The sequence below is a fragment of the Notechis scutatus genome, chromosome 4 (assembly GCF_049901735.1).
Source record: "Notechis scutatus isolate UNSWTSFEM ecotype Mainland chromosome 4, rNotScu1.2, whole genome shotgun sequence".
Classification (NCBI taxonomy): domain Eukaryota; kingdom Metazoa; phylum Chordata; class Lepidosauria; order Squamata; family Elapidae; genus Notechis; species Notechis scutatus.
Genome location: NC_142012.1, coordinates 97,926,271 through 97,950,035, shown reverse-complemented (window position 1 = coordinate 97,950,035; position 23,765 = coordinate 97,926,271). Strand labels below are relative to the sequence as shown.

Here is a 23,765-nt window from a genome sequence, read left to right as displayed (position 1 = left end):
ATAAAGTGCTCCGGAGGAGCCGATTGAAACTGAAGAGGGAGACCAAACCTTACAGTGTCCCTAACCCAGGAATCAGACGTGGATAAGTCCCACTAGTCGGCAAAGTACTTAAGGCGACCGCCAATGGGATAAGAAAGTGAAGGGCTACCTGGGACGGCAGGGAGCTTTATTCCCAGCACCCCAGAAGGGTCTCCTGTAGGAGCCTCCCCTTCTATTTCTATCCCCCGAGTCGCTCCGGTCCTGATAAGTCGACCGGAACATCGGGGAGCCCTGATACCTGGGGGTGAAGGCCGGTGGAAAGGAAGATCGAAAGGAGCCCCTCCGAAAGGACTGAGACCCTCTAGACTCTTGCCTTCGAAAAAGCGATGGAAGGAACTTCTTCTTATTCCGGCTCTCCATCAGCAACGGCTCAAGTGCTGGGCCAAACAATTTTCCCCCTGACAAAGGAGCTGAGGCTAATTTGGCTTTATTCTTGACATCGGCCTGCCAGTGCCGAAGCCATAGTAACCTACGTGCAGAAACGTGCGAGGAGATGGCCCTAGCGGAAAATTTCACGGAATGAAAAGTGGCATCGGCCGCGAACTCTGCTGCGGCCGTTAGTTTCACAATGTCCTGATGTGCTCTAGTGTTTGAAGGGGGGGACATGCTGTTTTAACTGCCTGAGCCACCTGATAGAAGCTCGGGTGAAGAATGATGTGGCTGTGGCCGACCGGATGGCCCAAGCATCCGACTGGTGTGCTCGCCGTAGAGCCATCTCAGCTCGCTTATCCTCCGGCTTCAGCACTTCTAAAGCGTCGGTGGGGTTGGATGAGGATGCTAGCCTCACTATTGGATCGTCTACCTCCGGAGTGTTTAGCATGTTAGAAAACTCCGAGTCGAGATTGAACAATCTCTTGTCTTGACTGGAAGGAGCAGGAGGGGGACCCGCAGAGGCCCATTTGTCTAGCGACCAAATTGGAAAAAATTGGGGGAGTTGGAATGACCTCGGTTTCGATGACCGGCTGTCTGAAAACTGAGTCTTCTGGTCCCCCCGGGATCGCCGGAGATGGTTCAGAAGGAGCCTGGGAAGCCAGGCCCGAGACATTCTTTGCCTTGAATAACAAGGACTTAATAGGCCTACGAATACTGGCTGGTCAGGGGAAATGCCCTCGTCCTCGGACATCTCCCCTTCCATGGGGTCTACCTCGAAGAATGGTTCTGAATACTGGATCGACCCCCTGTCTGAACCTTCCTCTTCCCTGAAGGGTTCAAACCCCATTTCTTCCTCTTCCTGGCTCACTTCCCCTTCCAGGAAGGGGGCTTCCGCGTGGGAAGGTACCTGACCGAGATGTGAAGCCGGCCTGGAGATCGATCGTCCGGACATTGATTCGGCTTCGGGAGCCATCGATTGGGTACCTGGTCTGGCCAACTGCTGGATACCCTCTGCTATCCCTTGTCTGATGGCCAGTTGCATCCACTCTCTAATGCTGTCCGGGATAATGGTCGAGGGCGGGTCTTCTGGACGTAGGCCCGCTGCAGTTGGTGTGAAAGTCGCCTCTGGCGTGCGAGAAGTCTGGCTACGTGCAGGTGAGCATCTGGAAAGAGAAGGTTGACCTGAAAGGGGAGGGGGTTGAGTAGAAACAGAGGGCAGGGCAGGATGTGCAGAATGCGAGTCTTTAGATCGTTTGTCAAACTCCTTCTCCAAGGCCTTATGACGCCTTAAGGCATCCATTTGAGAGGCCTTGGAGGAGTCCTTGTCCCTTTTGCGCAGATAGTGCGTCTTAGACTTTGCCTTCAAAGAAGAGCCACTAGGATTGCCTTCTGCCATGACACCAGAAAGATTTTTGACAATAAGGAAAAAAAGGCGGTTGGCACGCCTGGGAGTTCGACCTACAACGTAGGCCGGCTTTCCTATAGTTGGGCCGCGTCCCCCTTTTGGATAAAAAAAAAATTTATTTTTATTTTCTATTTTATTTATTTATGTATTTATTTATTTAATTTTTTATTATTATTATTATTATTTTGTGGGCGGGGCCCAAAAAAATTCCAATCAACAGAATAAAACAAAAATGTACCTTCAACTTATCTTAGTAAGAAGAAGGAAAATAAATTTAGAGTTAATAAACCTAAATAACCAATCCACCAAATGAACGCAGAGGCCAGTAAAAAGGAAAAAAAAAATACGGATTAGAAAATTTAACCAAGGGCAAAAAAAGGTGGGCCTCCTGAGGCAGCCTCCCAACAAAAATGGGAAGTGAGTGCCTGAGTCTCTGGGCGAGCTGCGGGCAAGAAAAGAAGCCAACAAGAATAACAATGCAAAAGGGTAACTGGGCACTGAACCACTCTACCCTCCAAAACCAGGATCCACGCAGCCTGTCGGTCCCGCTATGGCCTGTAGCAGCCTCGCAGCCCGATCGGAAAGATACGAGAATTCAAAATGGCAGCCTGCCACGAGGCGCCCTCAAAATGGCCGCCAGCTCCGGCGCGACTATCCCAGAGACACCCAAACCCTCTGAAATCCACCAACGGCTGGAAAAGGAGGCAGAAAGAGAAATGAGGGTTGAGAGAAGAAGCTCCCTTCTTCTAGCGTTCTGGGGGGAAGGCGCAATGCAGCGCTATCAACAGCGCGATCTCAAGCCGCTTTACAGCTGTAGCGCGGCTAGGAAAAAACGGCAGAGGAAGAGGAGGGGGGTGGGGGGGGCAAAGGGCTCCAAACCCCCTATTTCCCCCCTTAAGGAGCAAAAAAGCTCTTAAACTAAATTTGGGACGAAAACTAAAAGCGCAGGGGACAAGGAGGAAGGAGAGATCAAACCTGATTGCAGAAAAAAAGCGAAAGGAACCTGGATCGGCCAAGGAATAACAAACAAGCTGCCTGTCTCTAGCGAGGCTGAGCTAAAACTGGGGGAACGCATGGAGGAGTCACGTGGAGGAGGAGGAGCGTTCCTCAATTATAGCTCAGCCTGTTAGAGTGAAGACTGGAGCACCTCCCACTATCTGGATGCTCGCAGCAGCTCCACGGAGAACAACTTCAGTTTCAAGAATCCTGCTTTCTTGGGAAGATTGGAGAGACAAGACTTTACACATACCCAAGACCCATAAAGGACTCAAATGCCTATACTCGGATGCTAAAAAGTTTAGGGAACAAACAAAAAACAAGGTGAACTTGAAGTACTAGTACATAAAGGTAAATATGATATCGCTGCCATTACTGAAACATGGTGGGATGAAACTGATGACTGGAATGTACTGCTAGAAGGATACAAACTATTCAAAAGAAACAGACCTAACAAAAGAGGAGATGGAGTTGAATTATACATAAAAGATTGCTACATTTCTGTAACATTACTATAGGCATACACTACAGGCCACCCAACCAAGCAGAAGAAATAGATGAACTTTTTCCTAGACAACAAATGTACATAGGAAACATAAAAGATCACTACATCTCTGGAAAAATCCACAAAACCAAGGATGAAAACCTCCTACAATCTGTGATGATCCGGGGCGTAGCACAAAGGCAACACAGTCCCATAAGTAAGAAGAGTCCGTTTAGTACCTCCAACTTTGCCCCCAGTGTCCAGGTTACCTTCGGCTGGAGAAAAAACTCTCCCAAGAACAGTCTTTAAGTGGAGGAAATTCAGCCCAAAAACAATGGGCATACCAACTGTAAATAAAAATCCACACAAACCACAGCTGCAGTAATTAACTTGACAGGGCAGGAGAAGGAATTGCAGACTTGAAAGGCCAGCAAAACACACACAGTTCAGAAGATGCCAGGAACCCAGATAAGCTTTGACAATACCAGATAATTCACGATTTGCTCCCAACGGTTTGCTGTGCACAATTCCCCTTTTTAAACACTGTGTTCCCAGCTACAGCTAATGAAGGGAATCAGGAAAGGGTTCCTCCCCCATAAGTCACGCAACCCACGTTGCTCCCTTCTCCGTTCCTCCCTGCGTGCCCTAGAATGCGGAGGGAGTGGGCCTGGGTCTTCCTCTGAATTCCCTCTCCCTTGCTCTACCACTCCCCTGCTCTTCCCAGCCAGGCTTTGCCCTTCCCCAGTGTCTTCCACAGCCAACGGAGCCACATTCCCACTCCCTGTCAGCTGCTCAGCCTCCCCCTCTGAATCAGATTCCGAAGGGCATGACAAAACCCATATGGGTCAATATAAGAGGAAAAAAGAATGGCATTGCTATAGGCATATACTACAAACCACCCAACAAAGTAGAAGAAATAGAGGAACTTTTTGCTAAACAATAAATGTATGTTGGAAACATACCACAGTAGTAATGGGAGACTTTAACCATCCTGATATCAACTGGGAGACAAACTCTGCAGCAAGCGCGGGAGATTGAACAGATTCCTAACCAACCTAGCTGACAACCTTGTCATCCAAAAAGGTAGAGGAAGGAATTAGAGGAAAAGCTATACTGGACCTAATTCTGAATAATAGAGAAGAGACAAAGGAACCCGAAGGTGCCAGAACTTTGGGCGAGAGTGACCACATCATATCAGAATTCGGTATAATGCAAACACAAGCAATAGAACATAATCTAGCATTTTAAACTTTAAAAGAACTGATTTTAACAAACTCAGAGAGAGGCTAAGAAAAATTCCATGTATGAAAATCCTAAAGGGGAAAACAACTCAAGAAGCATGGGAAACTGAAAAATATGATCATAAAAGCCCAGTCTAGCACAAGAAAAAAAATCCAAGAAGAAACCAGCATGGTTGCACAAAGATCTCTCTGATAAACTGAAAGAGAAAAAAAAAACAAGTACAAAAAAATGGAAAGAGGGACACATAACTAAGGCAGAGTATCAGCAGATAGCCTGAACTGGCAAAAATGAAATTAGGAAAGGCTAACATCAATATCTGGGAAGATATTGGGAAAGATAATCGAAAAACAGATCTGCAAACATCAAGAAACAAAGTTACAACTAAAAGATGGGTTTGTTTAAAAACAGATCATGCCAAACCAATCTTATTTCATTTTTTGACAAAGCGACTGTCAGATCCTTAAAGGTGATGCTGCCATTCAGTTGGGAGAAGGGGGGGCCTTGAATTCGATTTATTACTATTGCCTGTGACAACTGGTATTTTATAATTTGTATCCTGGCACTGAAATGCCCTGAGAAATTCTCACCTCTTGGGGAATGTGGTAGGGGGAAGGGCCATGTGGCTTGTTTCACTTCGACTTCATCAAGGCATTCAACAAAGCAGACCACAACCTACTTCTGACAAGAGCTTATTTCTGCCCATAATGTTGCCTTTGTCTCCACCCCTTAAGTGAGACAGGCTTAAGTATCCCTATTCAACTGTGCCAATAGGAATAACATCACCAAACTAAGGTCCCTTCCTCATTGCTGAGTAGAAGCGCTCTCTACCCTCCTCTTACTTGTTTATTTGTTTGTTTATTTGATTTGCCAATTGTTTACAAGATAATAAGTATAAGTGTATACATAGTTGTGAATACATGAAATGGGTACATATAAGATATACTTGGTATATATACTTGGCAGCTCTTTAATAAGAGCTGTTGTTGGATGCTACTCAGCTCTCAACAACTATTATTAAAGATGCATTTCTCTAACCCCCTTTTTAATGTCTAATGGACTTTCTTACTAACAGACCCCAAACCGTTAGGATTAGCAGCTATTTTTCCTCCACTCTTGCTCTCAGCACTGGCTCTCCACAGGGCTGTGTGCTGAGCCCCCTTTTGTATTCACTCTACACCTACGACTGCACTCCCTCTTGTCCCACTAACTCTATAATAAAATTTGAAGATGACACCATGTTAGTGGGACTCATATCAGGAGGAGACGAGACGGCCTATAGGTCAGAGGTTCTCAGACTGGTCTTGTGGCGCAAGAGTCATAACTTCACCCTGAACATCAAAAAGACCAAAGAATTGATTATAGACTTCAGAAGATGCAAAGCAGAACCTCTCCCACTATATATCAATGGAGACTGTGTGGAAAGAGTTCATAGTTTTAAATTTCTAGGAACTCATATTTCTGACAACCTTACTTGGTTGGTCCACACTATGGCCATTGCAAAGAAGGCCCAACAGTGCCTACACTTTCTGAGGTTGCTGAAAAAGAGTGGTCTGGGTGAGAAGTTGCTGGTTACTTTTTATCGTTCTACCATTGAGAGCATTTTGGCATACTGTGTAACGGTGTGGTATGCTGGATGCTCTGTAGTGGATAAGATGATGCTCCAGAGAGTTATAAACACAGCACAAAAAATCATTGGTTGCTCTCTTTCTTCTTTGGAAGAGATTGTGAAGACCAGACTCCTCTCTAGAACACTAAAAATCTCCACAGACCGTTCTCATCCTGGACATTCATATTTTGAATTGTTACCAACAGGGAGGCGTTATAGGTGTCTTAAAATGAGGACTAATAGATTGAGAAAGTTTCTTTTCCAAGGCAGTAATTGTCTTGAACCGAACAGTGCATTTGTGATTTAGTCCTATTATTATTATTATTATTATTATTATTATTATTATTATTATTATTAGTAGTAGTAGTAGTAGTAGTAGTAGTAGTAGTAGTATTGTTGTTGTTGTTATAATTTTTAAATACTCTGTAGCATGATTGTGATGTGGTGTTTGGGGCACTGTGCTGGAGTAGCTTTCAAATTTCATTGTATTCGTGGAATGCAATGACAATAATGGTATTCTATTTTTAATGTCTATTAAGCATTATCATACATTTTCTTCAAGACCACAGCGACTGAGAGTAGAGGCATAGAATCAGGGCAGGCATCAATAGTGGGGAGAAATGTCTTGTACTATATTGGGTTAGTTGTCTGCCAAGTAAGAGGCCGGTAGAGAGCATTACTACTTAGCAATGAGGAAGAGACCTTAGGGTGCAAACTTCATTAGTTTGATTTCTAAGTCAGTTGGCTTATAAGTGACTTTATTATGCAAAGTTAATGAGTTTGGTCTAGTGGTTAGACTCCAGGTTAGAAACCGGAAGGCAAAGTCAGCTGGGTGACTTTGGGCCAGTGATGCTCTTTCAAACCCTAGGAAGAATGCAAGGGCAAACTATTTCTGAAAATACTTGCCAAGAAAAACTGCAGGGACTCGTCCGGGCCATTGAGCCGAAGTCCACACACACCCCCACACACACCCCAAACTGTGCAAACTTAGAGTCTGTTAAGTCGGTAATAAAGGAATTTGTTTCCACAAAAAAGAAATCTTCCAAGATTATAAGATTATGGTTTCAAATATTCAAATACAATGCGTGTGAACCTAACGGAGGGCGAGAAAAAGGTTCAAAGAAAAAGTTCCAACTCAGTCTTGGACTTCATCAAACTGGACTGAGCGCAGTGAATCCTGGCTGTATCTTTCGGGGAGGGGAAAGGGAGCGTTTCGTTTACTTACTTTACTTCCAAATCTATTGGGGTGACCGACGAGAAAGAGGATCGAGTCAGGAATCCGTTCTCTCCAGTCTAGAAAGCAGAAATCACGTCCGGGATCCTTTGCGCCCCATTACAATCCATCCTCTCCCTCTGAGAAGCCACGATTAAAAAAAAAATGCAATGCACGCTTCAAAACCGTGCAAAAGTCAGGGGCACAGCAGACACAGACACACATACGCACACCCCTTCCCACTTTCAAAGCCACCGGCGCAGCAAACGCACCAGTCGCTTTAAGGCACCTGAATCGCGGCTTTTTTTCAAATCCAGCCGCAAAGGCTGATGGGAGCTAAACGTCTACGCCGAAAAGGATCCCGGGAAAGGTAGTTTTCTTTTCCCCCTCTCCAAAACTGCGGGAGAAGCCTTTGCTTCCTCTGTGGTTTGTGGTATGGATGTATTCGTGGATTAATGGCGATGGTTTTAAGGACTGGCTTGAAATTATTTTACGCAGTATACATAAGAGAGAGAAAAAACCCGGCGTTAGAATTCTTTGCATATTTGGAAGTCATTCCTATTAGGTTCTGTAGAATTTGCTTCTTAGACAGGCTTTAAGGCAGGCTTTAATTAACTGTGAAGCCACCTCATGTTGAAACTTAGAAGCATCTATTTATTTATTTATTTTTATTTATTTATTTGATTTGCCAATTGTTTACAAGATAATAAGTATAAGTGTATACATAGTTGTGAATACATGAAATGGGTACATATAAGAAAAATAAAAGAAGAATAAGAGAAACAATAGGACAGGGACGGTAGGCACGTTGGTGCGCTTATGCACGCCCCCTACAGACCTCTTAGGAAAGGGGTGAGGTCATTAGTAGACAGTCTAAGGTTAAAGTTTTTGGGGTTTGGGGAAGAAACTACAGAGTCAGGTAGAGTATTCCAGACATTGACCACTCTATTGCTGAAGTCGTATTTCCTGCAATCAAGTTTGGTGCTGTTAACTTTGAGTTTGTATCTATTGTGTGCTCTTGTGTTGTTATGGTTGAAGCTGAAGTATTCATTGACAGGTAGGACATTGCAATGTATGATTTTATATACCATGCTTAAATCAGACCGAAGACGGCGTAATTCAAGGTTTTCTAGTTCTAGAATTTCAAGTCTGGTGGCATAAGGTATTCTACAACAGTAGAGGAGTGGAGAACTCTTCTTGTGAAATATTTCTGGACTTTCTCAATTGTGCTAATATCAGATACGTAATGTGGGTTCCAGACTGATGAACTGTATTCGAGTATTGGTCTAGCAAATGTTTTGTATGCTCTGGTTAGTAGTGTGATATTACCAGAGAAAAAGCTACGTAGGATTAGGTTAACAACTCTTAATGCCTTTTTGGCTATGTAGTTGCAGTGGGCTCTAGCACTTAGATCATTAGAGGTGAGTATTCCAAGGTCCTTTACAGAGCTTGGGTCATCAACAAGATCTTGACTATTCAGCTTGTATTTTATTTTCTGATTTTTTTGCCAATATGTAAGACAGAGCATTTATTTGTTGAGATTTGAAGTTGCCATTTGTTTGACCATTCTGATACATAGTCAAGATCTTTTTGTAGGGTAGCAGTATTGTCTGTGGTATTGAACAGCTTTACATCATCAGCGAAAAGAACGCAATTGCTCTTAATATGATCACAGAGGTCATTTATGTAGAGTATGAAGAGAGTTGGTCCTAGAACACTGCCTTGGGGACACCACTATTGACAGGTACAGAATTTGATAGGACGCTCCCAATTTTGACCATTTGTTGTCTGTTTGCCAGGAATGCTTCTATCCAGTTATTCAGTTGTCCAGAGATACCATAGGATTTTATTTTTAGGAGTAGTTTGTTGTGTACCACTGAATCAAAGGCTTTACAGAAGTCTATGTAGATTGCGTCTATTGCTTTGCCCTGGTCGAGTTGTGTCGTCCATATGTTTTTGCAGTGTAAGAGTTGCAGATTACAGGATAGTTTTTTTCTGAAACCAAATTGTTTACTGGAGAGTAGGTTGTTTGTCTCTAAGTGGAGGATGATGGATTGGTTAATAATTGATTCCATGACTTTACAGGTGACGCAGCATAAGGAGATTGGTCTGTAATTTTCAACTAGGCTTGGGTCTCCCTTTTTGAAGATGGGGATGACTGTGGCTTGTGACCATAGGTTAGGCAAGGAGCTGGTCCTGAAAGATTTTTCAAAAATTATGCTTAGAGGTTTGGCTATGGCAGTGGATAGCTTTTTTAAGAAGTAGGCACATATTCCATCAGGTCCAATAGATAGAGATGGTTTTAGATTGCGTAGTGCTTTTTCAACATTGTCTTCTGTAAAATCGATATGTATTAGATCATTGTTGTTATCTGTGGTACGGCTAGGAAATACAGGGCATGATCCATTGCTGTTTACAAATACTGAGCTGAAGAATGTGTGAAATCTATTCTATTCTATTCAAAGTAAATAGGAAATTGTGGAGAGACACACACACAAAAAATTCCTCCTTATGTACATTTGGGGTCAGTTCCCATAACATGAAGCAAGCAAGCCCCATTTTGTTTCAGTTTCAGTTTTTAACCTTCTCAATACTAATCTAATAAACTTATTGCATCAGAATCCCAGTAGGCGTTTCAAAACTTCACAGATTGTGGATTGGCTGGTAAAGTTGGCAGGTCTTGCTAGCAATGTACCAAACTCAAAACATTGTGTCACCATTGGTAAAAACAACACTCACTTCATGGAGAACTCATCACACATTTTAAGGAACCACTGTACCTCCCCCCCACCCCACCCCAAAAAATGGAACAGGGATCCCTGAACTCTTCTGGTCATCATCCCCGTCATGAAGTTTGAGATTGTTCATTAATCACCAAACATTTTTTACATCATGTCTCAACCTTGTGTGGACTAACTCCCAGAATTCCACAGCCTGCAGGCTGGCTGGAGAATTCCAAATACTAAAGTCCACACTTCTTAAAATTGCTAAGGTTGAGAAACACTAATATGAAAATGACTTAAGTACATTAATAGTACTACAAATAATTATTATTTTTGAAAAAAATATTCTATCAGTCAATTGCAAAAGGCCATACTGATTGGATATGCACATATAAAACTACACCACTACATTATAACATTACCTTCTTGGGAAGAAGTCAGTGTGTATGAAGGCCAACATCACATCATTAAAGAACTTGGCAGCTGGGATTTCACATTGTTGTGTATGCACTAATAATAGAGACAACTCAAGGCCACTAATGCTGGGATTTGACCATTCAATGCTGGGTAACACTTCACATTTAGGACTAGGGACTGGCGTGAAGCTTTACAGAAACCCCAAAAGATATAATTAATTCCATTTATCAGCCACCCATTAACCTACACATTTACTGGTCTTTTGACCTCCAATCATTTATTGATCTCTTGGGCAGTCCCATCAACTCTTGGAGCCAATATCAATTACTTTTGGGGTCCCTGAGTCCTTGAATATTCTTTTTTTAAAATTTAATTTAATTTAATTATTATTTTAATATGTATTTTGATTGTTTACAACTATAAATACAAAACACAGTGCAGCCGTTTTGGCATTACTTTGCCATACAAACCAAAGGTATAGTCAAACCCATTAACATTTCTATTATTGGTACAATATTTACATTTTGCTTCCAATCAATATTGAATATTCTTAACTTGATCTTTGCAAATGTAGGTAAAGGAATCAGACAAAGCAGTGATCTCTGAATGGCATTGATGATTATGGCTGCCTAGTTCTTAAATCCCGAATTTTATTCCTCCTTGCCTGTTAGCATGGATTCATCTTGGACTTCCATCCATTACTAATCATTCACACAGCGGGGATCTTATTTGTTCTGCTTTTTTCTCCAGCCAGAAGGTAACCAGGACATTGTGGGCAAAGTAGGAGCTAATAAAGGGACTCCTACTGATTATCTGACTGTGTTGCCTTTGTGTCATGCCCCGGGTCATCACAGACAATTTTTGGAACCAAGGAAAACATGGTTGGAAGGTGCAGGGTCAAATTCAGACCCCAATTTCTGCAAAAACCAATTTTACATGTTTACATGCTTTTTATGACATCCTTGTTAAAAAATTTAAGAAAATGAAAAACTAATAGAAAGTAATATAAAGTGGGGGAGGGGAAGAGCTAAAAGTGTAAAAATATTTTTTTGTTATGCTTTTTGTGATGTCTAACTTTGTGATGTTTAGGTCTCAGCAAAACAGGGGTAATAGGCCTGATGGTTGCTGATAAATTTTAGCAAGGAGCTGTCAGATACAGACAGGATGAACCCAGCCTAATTTGGAATACAGGTAGTCCTCAACTTATGATCACAACTGACCTCAGAATTTATGTTGCTAAGTGAGAAATTTGTTAAGTGAGTTTTGCCCCATTTTACAACTTTTCCTGCCACATTTGTTAAGTGAATCACTGCAGTTGTTAAATTAGTAACACAGTTGTTACGTGAATCTGACTTCTCATTGACTTTGCTTGACAGAAGGTCGCAAAAGGTGATCACATGACCCCAGAACACTGTAACCGTCATAAATATGAGTCAGTAGCCAAGCGGTTGAATTTTGATCACATGACCACAATGCTCATAAGTGTGATATATGGTCATAAGTCACTTTTTCAGTGCTGTTCCAACTTTGGTGACGAAACAAACTGTTGTAAGTCCCGAACTACCTGTACTGTATTTCCTCCCTCTCGACTGTGAAATATGGCCAATATTTCAGTCAGCATAGGGCTAACATATGTGGTTGGCTGATTTATGTTGGTTTATTGGGCAAATCCAACCAGATATAGCTCAATATGTTGGGCAAATCCTGGCAAGGCTTAGAAGACATTTGCTGGGTTCATTGGGAGCATCACCTCTAAAACTGAACAAAATACTTTTTCTATCTATCCATTAAAAGGCTTCAAATAAGCTATGATTTTCTTATTTATTGAACAAGTTACATATGGGTGGATTCACACAACATGCTGAGCTGTAAATTTGATCAATGAAACATTTTGAGAAGAATTACATTCTGGTTTTGTGTAAACACAGCCACTAAATAAGACAGTCTCCTGCAAAGATTTGAGGAAATTCTAACTTAACTTTATCTGAGAACATCTTTTTCCAGAGATCTGGCAGTAGGATTCAATACAAAACTACAGTGTTTACCTAAGCAAAGTGATGATAAGTAAATAATTTAAAAAGGATTTCCATTTAATTGAATCTTTGCTCTAGGCAAGCTACATTAATTCAGACTTTCACCCATATTATGGGAATATAAATACGGACTTGTTACACAGGAATGTAAATTCATATGAAACACTTTGAACTCCACCCTCTCACAGTGCCCCAAGTATATTAATATATATTTAGGCTGCACCTACTTGCCTGCTGAATGACAAAGTATCATATGTGAGTCGGAGTGGCATGTGTGAAAATAAAACATGCCTTTTCTCAACATTCTTTGGTGGGGAAGCATGTAATCATACTACTTCCCATTCTGCCAATGCTGTTCTTGATGCGCTACATGAACATCTTACTCCCCCAAAAGTAAATTTTCTTATTAAATGCCCCTCTTTTGTTTTGTAAAGTATTAACAGATTAACAGAGTTGGAAGGAACCTTGTAGGTCATCTAGTCCAACCCCGCCCCCCAAGAAGGGAGACCCTTACATCATTTCTGACAGATGGCAGCCCAATCTCTTCTTGAAGGTCTCAAGTGATGGAACTCCCACAACTTCCGAGGGCAAGCTGTTCAATTGGTTGATTGCTCTCACTGTTAGAAAATTTCTCCTTATTTCCAGGTTGAATCTCTCCTTGCTCAGTTTCCATCCATTATTCCTTGTCTGGCCTACAGGCGCTTTAAAAATAGCTTCACCCCCTTGCTCTCTGTGGCAGCCCCTCAAATATTGAAATACTGCTATCATGTCTCCCCTTGCCCTTCTTTTCAATAAACTAGACATACCCAATTCCTGCAACTGTTCTTCATATGTTTTGGCCTCCAGTCCCCTAATCATCTTGGTTGCTCTTCTCTGCACTCTTTCTAGAGTCTCAACATCTTTTTGATAGTGTGGTGACCCAAACTGGATGCAGTATAAAAGTAATGCTTGAATTGCGACTGATTGTTAGTAAGTAATATTGTGAAAAATTATTGCCAGAAAGCACATTGTTGCTACAAGAGACTCTGAATGAGCCAATTCATTGGACTAAGTCATAATGTGGGTTGAGGTTGGCCTCAGCCCTTGTGCTGCATTATGCAAAGCCACCTACAGGTGGTTTGTTGAACAAAAACAAATCATGACTTAGTACTACATGGCAAACCAGGCGGCCTTGTAATTATTCTACTTTTCCTGGTGGCCTTTTCATAAGTTTAACTTCAACTCCTGTAAACCTCAACCAAGCAAGTGAAGGTCTTGATCTGTGTGCATGTCATTTTCCCATGGTTGTGGCAAGCTGTAGAAACCTGTATGATACACCTATATTTAATCTCACAAATAAGGCAAAGGCTCAACTAAATATATCTGTTGGAAGAAAAATCCATCTGATCCAGTTCCAAGCTGGGAATAAAATGGATACTGCTTAAGAAAGAAAGTTAATTGATGAACAGAAGACCACACACAGACTCTAAGGTTCTGGGACAGCTGACAAAATGGAGTTGAGAGTAGGTGGGTTTTTACACTTTGTATTTGAGATTCCTGTCCCTGTGCAAGAATGTATCCTTTAATATTCTAATGGATGTTGTCAGATTTCTATGCAGTCATGTAGGGGTTATGTAGGGGTCATGGCTGGCTCTATAGGCAAAAGGGGAAATGCAAATCCTAGAAGTTTGTCTGAGCCAATCTTTGGCTTGCCTAATTGTGTAGCTTATCTGGAGTTTCTGCCTGACCCCAGTCTTTCTGAATGGATTACCAAATCTATGTTTCTAAAAGCTGGCCTCCTCAGTTTCTGCTTGGAGCAGGGAGACTGGGGCTGGTTTCTGCCTCCCTTAAGATTTTTTCCCCATTTTTTCTTTTGAGGAAATATTCTATCCTGCCTTTTTAATATTCCACAGAATTAGAGGTGGCATTTAGCAGATTCTGACCAGTTCTGGAGAACTAGTAGCGGAAATTTTGAGTAGTTCAGAGAACTGGCAAATACCACCTCTGACTGGAGACTTTACAGCATCCTTCCCCTGCCACGCCCACCAAGACATGCCCATGGAACTGGCAGTAAAAAAAATTGAATCCTACCACTGGGATTTAATTCTTTATTTATTTAATTCTTTATGAGGGTGGGTGGGTGGGTGCTGACTTTCTACATATCAATAAACAAAGAGCAAATAGACATAAAAATCAGAAGTAGATGCTTTGCTGACTTTAGTTTTGTATTGAATTCTACTGCCAGATCTCTATTAAAATGGGGGCCAGCATCAGTAAGCAGCCAGGCCTTAAAAGTCATGAGGAATATAGGCCATCTCCATCACAGTTAGTACAAAAATAGAAGTGATGACTAGCTTCTGCCTGGCTGACTCATTCTCTCAGGGAATTAATTAACAAAACTAAGTGATTCTAAAGCTATCAGGTGTTGGTGGTTGTTTCCTGCATTTTACTAAGACAGCTGTTGCAAGTAAGCATCCTTGGGGATCACAAATTAGGATCTAGACTGCTGAGATATGCAAAAATCATCCTTGTTGATTTGATGGGGGAGGGAGGCTCTCTAGCCAATTTCTGCCATTTCTCTCATTCTTTTGTATTTTTTCCCCTTGTTCTTAGACCATTATTTATAAAAAGGTATGTTTTCTGAACATGTGCTTTTGCGTTTCTCTTTCTGCCAGGCCATATATCCATTTTTTGACAAGGATTATGGGAGATACATTCACACAACTCCTCCTGAAATATTCATTGCTGGTGGTTCTACTCATTTTGTTAGTAGAAGTTAAAAAGGAGTTGATTCTCATTGGCTTCCTTCGTTCACCATGGTCCAATTGTAGCCAGTTTCTCTTTGGAGAAACTATGGTTTCTTCTTAAGTGAATTAAGTCCTGAGTGTGAGAACGTTCTGTCCCATAACAAGAAGTTGTAAATAAAGGTCCTCCCTTATAGCCATCTCCCTTATTTGCTCTTCCTAAACTTGAATGATTTGAGATCAAGGCTATTTCAATGGATTTCCCTTCCTTTATGTACTGTATCTATTCACACGATTTTGGAGATCCTTCTCTGGGTGTCCATATCAAATAAAATACAGAAGAGGTTCCTTTTCAATGGTCAGTCTATCTTCTGGATGGCCTTGTCTTTTTCAGCCCCAGTCACTCTTCTTTTATAATGAATTTGAAATGGCTTCGGTCTTGATCCATAAAAAATAAAAACAAATGGATCATCTGAAATGTCAGACTTATGTTAAGAGTACAGGTAGTCCTGGACATTAAAAAAAAACCTCACAATTTGTATATGGAATTTTGGCGACAAGTTGTTGTACTCATTCAGCAAGACACCTTGCTCAATAAGTATAATCCCAGTTCTCCCTGTTGCAAGATGTTAAGTGATCACAGGGTGGAGGGCTTCAGGCGGATGGGGGAGGCCTCGCACCCACCAGCACATCGAAACTTGCCACAGGTCAGCAGGCCTCAGTGAGCTAGCCTCCTCTTTTCCCCACTCTTCCCTCCTGAGAGGCCTGGGCCTTTTTTTCTGCCCCACCACACCTGGCTCCACTTACCTTTACCGTTCTCTGTTGAAAGGTACACCAGTGGTGGGATTCAAATTGTTTTACTACCAGTTCAGTGGGTGTGGCTTGGTGGGCGTACTTTGCCTAACGCCCACAGGCAGCTTTCCCCACACCAGCTGAGCCTCTGCCACGCCAATCAACTGAAAGGATAAAGAAGAGAAAAGCGCAGGGGCGGATGGGGAGGGCCGATCCTGCGCTTTTCTCTTCTATTCTCCTCTCAGCTGATCGTCGAGGCTTTTTTTACTACTGGTTCAGCTGAACCGGTCAGAACTGGTAGTATACCACCACTGAGGTACACCCAGCTGATGGGTAGAAAGCTACCAAAGGCAATCTTTCTCAAGGCTGGCTAGGAACAGGAAGACATTCAGCAAAATTCTTGTTGCATATCATGGTCATACTTCTGAGGAAAGCTGCAAGTCGTCGTAAATATGGGCTGGTTGCCAAGCACCCAAATGCGATCATTTAATTTGGGGGGGGGGCGGGGGCAGTAGTCGTAATTTTTTGGGAGTCCATTATGAGTTTGAACAGATATTATTTATTTATATTTCATATTTCTTAACTGCCCATCTCCCTCCCCACAAGTAGTCTTTGGCTTATGACTGCAAGGGAGCCCAGCAGTTGCTAAGCAAAACATCTGGTAAGTGAATTTTGCTCCATTGCACCTTGTTTCTCGCCACAGTTGCTAAGTGAATCACTGCAGTTGTTCAGTTAGTGACATGGTTGTTAAATGAATCTGGCTTCCCCATCGACTTAGCAGGTAAGGTCACAAAAGGTGATCACATGACTCCAGGACACCACAGTGGTCATAAATATGATTCAGTTGACAAGTATTTGAATTTTGACCATATATTATTTCACACATGTGGCTGTCCAGTCTTTTCTTAAAAACTTCCAGTGATGAAGCACCCACAACCTCTAAAGTCAAGTTGTTCCACTGGTTAATTATCCTCATTGTTAGGGAAAGCTTCTCCTTAATTCCAGGTTGCTTCTCTCCTTGATTAGTTTCCATCCGTTGTTTCTCGTCTTGCCTTCTGGTGCTTTGAAAATAAGTTGTCCTCCCTCTTCTTTGTGGCAGCCCCTCAAATATTGGAATACAGCTGTCACGTCACCCCTAGTCCTTCTTTCCTCCAAACTGGCCATGTCCAATTCCTGCAACCATTCTTCATATGTTTCAAAGTCTCACAGAGTAACTTGGGTGGTGTACAAATAAACTGTTAAAAACAACAACTGAACATAAACGCCCAGCTTGCGCGCGGCAAAATTGGGGTAGAGAAACTTGGGCACTGTTAAAAACAAAATGAAAAAGTTAAAAAGAATGAGAATACTTAAAAATTAAAATATTAAAATTGATATTAAAAGTTAATTAAAAGGGAAGGGAAGGACCTTCAGAGCACTCTACAGCTTCAGGCTGTGTGCTCTACAATGAGCTCCATGTGAGATAGCAGAGGTGCACTGAATATTATAGATACATCCTTCTGCTTGTACAATCTCAGTGGCTTGCAACAATTAGAAGTACAGAATGTGCAACACAACAGTTACGCTCAAAGCCAAAATTTAACATCTATATTATAATAACTAATAAAGCCTCGGTGAAAGGAATGGATATTTATAATTTTCCTAAATACTGAAAGAGTGGGGATGCATTTCACAGAGTGGCAGCTACAGTGGAGAAAGCGAATAGCCAAATCTTTGACCTGGCTGACTTCACTGGAAAATTACATGACCTTTGATACCTATATGGATCAAACACAGAAATCTTTAAGTTGCCTAGAGATTTGGAAAAGGGTGAGGTACTTCCATGGATCATTATTTATTGTTATTATCAGAAGAGTTATGGGAAGAGTAGATTACTTTGATAACAACCACAGTAGCAGCTAGAAATAATAATGGTAATTTATTATGCTGCTGCAAGATTTATAGGCATGGACAAATTTTTATTAATGGCATTAACAGACTTAGTGAATTTAATTAACAGCTACACATCAAAACAAGGGGTTGCCTCTGCTATTACTTAATTATTATGTTGGAATAAATGCAGATATTGCAAGCAGATGGGTTGACTAAGGCTCCCAGCAAAGTTCTTACCAGTCGAACTTGTTTACAATGTTTATTTTACCTCGTCAGAGAATGGCTGTAAGGCATCCAAAACAATTTTGAACGTAGCCAGCAAAAATATCAGCACTGAAGAGGAAAATATTGCCTTGCACTCAAGGATCGTACAGTATATTTGCCTGTCCAAACCTTACTGGAAGAACACGTACAAGGCAAATATAGAACATTCCATTAATTGCCTGATGCATATTGCAGACTTTCTCAATAGGGTTTGGTTAAAACTACTGTGGCAATTAAGTTTGTCAATCTCTTCTTGGATGTCAGTGCCATGAAATTAGGAAAGTTTGCTTGTAGATAAATGTGTATGCACTTGCAAGTTTTTGTGAAATGTTGCACAGCTACTAGAAGAATGAGAAATGAACCAATGCAATTGACAAGAGATAACACTTTTAAATGATACCTCCTGCAGATTGATTTTTTTAAAAAAGTAAAATAATACAGAAGAAAAAGTGTTCTTTATCCAGAAATCCTGTTCTGGATTCTTTTTCTGGGCTTGTCCTTGTTACCCTCCCATTCTTGGATTAAAGTTTCCATTGTCTCTCTGATTTTGTTCAACCTGGCTGGAAGTGGTGATCATTCAGAATATCTGGAGAATAACAGATTAAGATCAACATGAAACATAAGCTGGGTTCACACATTAAGCTAAGCCATAAAATGTTTTTTTGAGATTTTGATCAATGCTTTATAGCTTAGCACACTATGTGAATCCAGCTAGTTTTGTCCTTATTTAAACTATGGCTGTGCAAACTATGTTTTTCAACAATATGGAAACTTGGCCATAAAGTTTGCTATTAAATTCTAAGAATAATTCACCAAAGTATTGGAATTTTGGTAAGGATTCATGGTGAAAATCCCTGAAAAACTGCTTTATAGCTATTACGAACTTTTTCAAGATTTTGAAATTAATTATAAGAATCCTTCCCATGGGAAAATGCTGTTGTTTTGAATACTTAAAAAAAAAGGACAAGACTTTGAAAATTGGACACTAGAGGAAACCTGAAGGAACTAAAGATGAAATTAAAGGAGAATTTGACTTATTAATATAGAATGGAGCAAAATACTTTAACATCAGATGTATTTAAGGATATTTATGAACAGTGGACCCAGAAGTTAATTTTAAAAGAGTCTACCATTATAGATAGACTATGTTTAAAAGATGATACGGAAGAGGAACAAGTTTTACCCAGTAAGATTGACTGGGAAGTAACAGGCCAAAAGATTTACGAGCTTCCGTGCAGGCTGCGAGCTGTGCACCTGTAAATCGTCATCAGTAGCTGCCTGCAGAGGAAGCAGCCTTTGAAACAGCTCTCTTTTCTTGCTTTTCTAACTGCAGCTGTGCCTCGTTTGGCAGCTGAAATTGAAAAATCAGGAAATAAATAAGAAATAAGAGCCTGAGTAGGTGGGTGGCCAAAAACATCAGCAGACATAGAACGGGTTCTATGTCTGCTGCTCTTCAGAGCTACTGGTTCTACAGAGGTGGACAGAACCGGTAGAAACCCACCCCTGGATATACAAACCAAATAACAAACCAAAAGAGTGACTTAGATAATTTTTCTATATTGGATTTACGAAAGAGTTTTGTTAAAGTTTTAAAGGATTTTGTGAAAAGAGACTTGAAAAGAAATCAAGTTCTAGGGCAGCATTTGAAAGGACTAAATATCAAGACAATTAAAAGTAAAAGGAAGGAATATAATGTTGGTTTATTTGATGAAGATTAAAAAATATATGTTATGTCTACTAACCCCTCCAGAGTGAAATGATAAGACTTTAAAGATTTGTTTATAGAGATGAAATATGGGAAAAATAAATTATTTATTGTATTTTAATAGAAGGTGATAAATTACTAAAATTGTTTATACTTGTTATGAAGGGAGAAGTCATTTCTTTAAAAATTTCCTTTCTTTTACTTTATTGTAGCCTCATTTTTTCTTTCTTTTCTATTTTTTGTTCTATTTTTAATTTGCATTTGTTCTTATCTTTTTAATTGTAATGTTTAATAACATTACTATTAAAAAAGAATAATTCATTAAAACAAGTTATAGGTAGACCATCTGGAACCCTGAAGAGTGATGATACCAGACTCGCACCTATAAAAAATTAAAAATTAAAAATATTTTTATGGATGGATTAATGTGTTTAACTCCTTGGATTGAAATTCCAACTTGTTAATTGAAAGAATGAAGTAGTCTATGCATTTAATGGCATTTTACAAGAAATTGTAGGAAATAATAGTGGCAAATGAGTAAAGAGTAATTTATAGCAGGCCTGTGAAACTCGTGGACAGATGTTTCATGTGCAGGTCATGCTCAGCCTGGCTCCACAAAGGCAAAAAATGTCACGATACATCATGATACGTGATCACGTTTGACACCCGTAATTTATAGTAATGCATATTAGAAGTATCTCACTAAGAATCTGAAGGGATGGACAGGATTCTTGAAGAGATAACAGATGCTGCTTTGATGTGTCTTCCTAGCTGGTGATTCTGTCAGCCTCCAAGAATCCTTCTTCTGCTAGTTTCTTTCCAGCTGCCATAAAAGTGAGGAGAGAGAAGATTAATTGGGCCTTGTAGGGGGAAGGGTGCTAGGGAATGAAATTGGTGAATTGTAAAAGTTGGATGCTTTCTTGATTATGCTCACTGCGCAGATGTAGCCTCTTGTCTCTCTAAGCCAAGGTCAACCATCTTGGCATACCAGATGTGTGAAACGCCACCTGAAGATGTACCCACATGACACTATACACACCTCAGATTGGATGGCTAGTTGAACTATTGGGGGTAGGAACTTGGGATAACTTTCTATATGTAATTGCTGCACCTATTGCCTCAGATCTTTGTATTTCTACTGATGCTACCACTTCAAATTCAGTAAAAGTCCTTTTCTATGGAGTCTAAGGTTGTCTTTCTAAGGAGTTTTGTATGTGTGAGGTGATAGATTCTGTGTAGGGCTGGAGAACCCATCACCTCACACGTACAAAACTCCTTCCACTTCATAGAAACAATAAAGAAACAAAACCTACAACCCAGCGACCTACTCGTGAGCTTCGATGTCATATCCCTCTTCACCCAAGTACCCATCAATGAAGCCTTGACAGCCATCCAAAACAAATACAACCCCCACAAACACATCCTTGATCTGACCAACCACTGCCTAACCAACACATACTTCATCCACAATGGACAAAGATAGAAGGAGAACCCATGGGATCACCCCTCTCACCCGTCATCGCTAACCTATACATGGAATACTTTGAAACCAACACTCTAGACAAATCCGAACACAAACCCAAACTCTGGCTCAGATATGTAGATGACACTTTCGTAATTTGGCCACACGGGAAAGAAAAACTGGACAACTTGGGTCACCTAACAGCTATTTGGGTTAGAAATATATATAAACGAGAATAAACATTTTAAAACTGTATCTTTAAGAAAATGCAAAACTGTAATTAGGTGTGGTTTCTCAAACGGCCATAAGATGGAGCCAGAAACCTGGGTTGTTTAGTCTGAGTCTCAGAAGAGAGTGTGAGTGTATCTCTGTTTCCTTCTGTTGGAAAGTATTGCCGTTGCTCCATTTCTTCTAATTGACTGATATTACTGGATTTAATGTAAGTCTGATACTGAACTGTTTTTGACACTGGAATTTGATATTTGGATTATCCCTGGATGAAAACTGACTGATTTTACCTGTGAATGACTTTGGACTGCCTATTTTGGACTTTGCTTAACGTTTCTGGAAGTAAAAACTTACATTTACTGTACAGTGTATCTGTGTGCTGTATGTGTATTATTCAAACACTCCTCTCAAATACGTCTCCCTGTATGCGCTCATTCTCCTAACAGGGAATTACCTCAACACTGGTTATGGGCCCAGGCCATACCAGGCTTAGATAACTGAGAGTTAGTGTGAATACACAGTACTGTATACAGACAGCTGTTTACTGTTTAATTGTGGTTTACTATCCTGGTAAAGATGGCACAAGTCACTTCAACATGTCTATCACTGATAACCCGGTTGGATGGAACAAACTATGTTTCCTGGTCTATGAAGTGCAGTCTACTTCTACGTAGAGAAGGTTTATGGAATGTAGTTCAAGACCCACCAGATGTAAATGCTTGGGATCCAGAAAATGAGGACGATGCCAAGAAGCTTGCTGACTTTAAACAGAACAACGAACGAGCTCTTTGTATAATTGGACTAACACTGAGTGACCAGCAGCTAGTCCATATTCGTGGAGAAGAGTCTGCTGCTAGGTGTTGGGAGAATTTGAAGAGGATTTATGTTTGTGACAGTGTAGGTACACACATACATCTTACACGTAAACTATTCAGGGTTAGGGCTACATGAAAAAGAACTGATATTTTCAGAGCTGCATCAAGTTTATATCATTCTTTCCTCATTGGATGAAAGTTATGATGATTATGTATCTTCACTGGAAGTCCTGCCCAGAGATAAACTGACATTGACTGACATTACTGGAAGATTGTTAGAGGAAGCAAGAAGACGACTGGATAGGGACCAACTGAGGAAGGAACAACCACAAGAAGAGGATTTATCTTCAACTGCCTATACTGTTAGGAAATGTTTTTCTTGTGGGGCTAGAGGACATATAGCTAAATTCTGTAAGAAGGGAAAACAACAGAATACTGGCAAACACCAGAAGGCCAAGAATAATGTTAGTTTAGCTGTGTCTAGCAATTCAACTGTAAACCATGATTTGTGGGTTGTTGATAGTGGAGCATCACAATGCATTACTAAAGATAGAAAGAGGTTTGTAAAGATGTCCACGAGTAAACAACATGTATCATTGGCAAATGGATGGAAGATTAACGCATCAGGTGAAGGTACTGCATGTGGTTCTTGTATAAATGAACATTTAACTATGTTATATGTACCTAAACTAAAATTTAATTTATTATCAGTAAGGGCTTTAGTTAATCTTGGTTATGTAGTAACCTTTAGGGGAGACAACTGTATAATAGAGAAAGAGGGTAAAAGTGTTACTGCTACTTTAAAGAATGATTTATATGTAATACATGATGACCAGTTGAAGATGGCTAACTCAGTTTATAACAATGTTAAGCCACATGATGAATGTATACATTTACTACATAGATGTCTAGGGCACATTAATTTCAAAATGCTCAAACAAACTGTTGAATTGTCAGAGGGAATAAAATTGAAACCTTGTAGCAAGTATTTACACTGTAATGCTTATAGTCAAGAAAAGAGCAAGGTTACTCCTGCAAACAGACTAAATGGGTTTAAGACCAAAGAACCTTTAGAGGTTGTTTTTGCTGACATAATTGGTCCTAAGAAACCAAGTTTAGGAGGTGCCTGTTATATTTTGAGTATTATGGACCATTACTCATGATATGGTTTCTGCTATCTTATGAAAAACAAAACAGAAACATTCCAACATTTCTTTAACTGGCTAAGGTTTGCTGAGAGAAAAATGAAAAGTAAAGTAATTACTTTAGTAACGGATAATGGGACTGAATTTGTTAACAAAAGATTCCAAACTATGTTGAAATTGGCGGGTGTTGAGCATAAACGTTCTGTACCTTACAGACAACAACGTAACT

General features: G+C 40.5%; 1 protein-coding gene across 1 annotated transcript in view; it reads right to left on the bottom strand.

The window, feature by feature from the left end:
- KIF20B (kinesin family member 20B) overlaps positions 1 to 7,685 on the bottom strand; it is a 76,361-nt gene extending 68,676 nt beyond the window's left edge. The window contains exon 1 of the mRNA XM_087964164.1: positions 7,370 to 7,685. The gene's annotated coding sequence lies outside the window, so the exon portion shown is untranslated. The remainder of the gene's footprint in view (positions 1 to 7,369) is intronic.
- Positions 7,686 to 23,765: the final 16,080 nt, after the last annotated feature.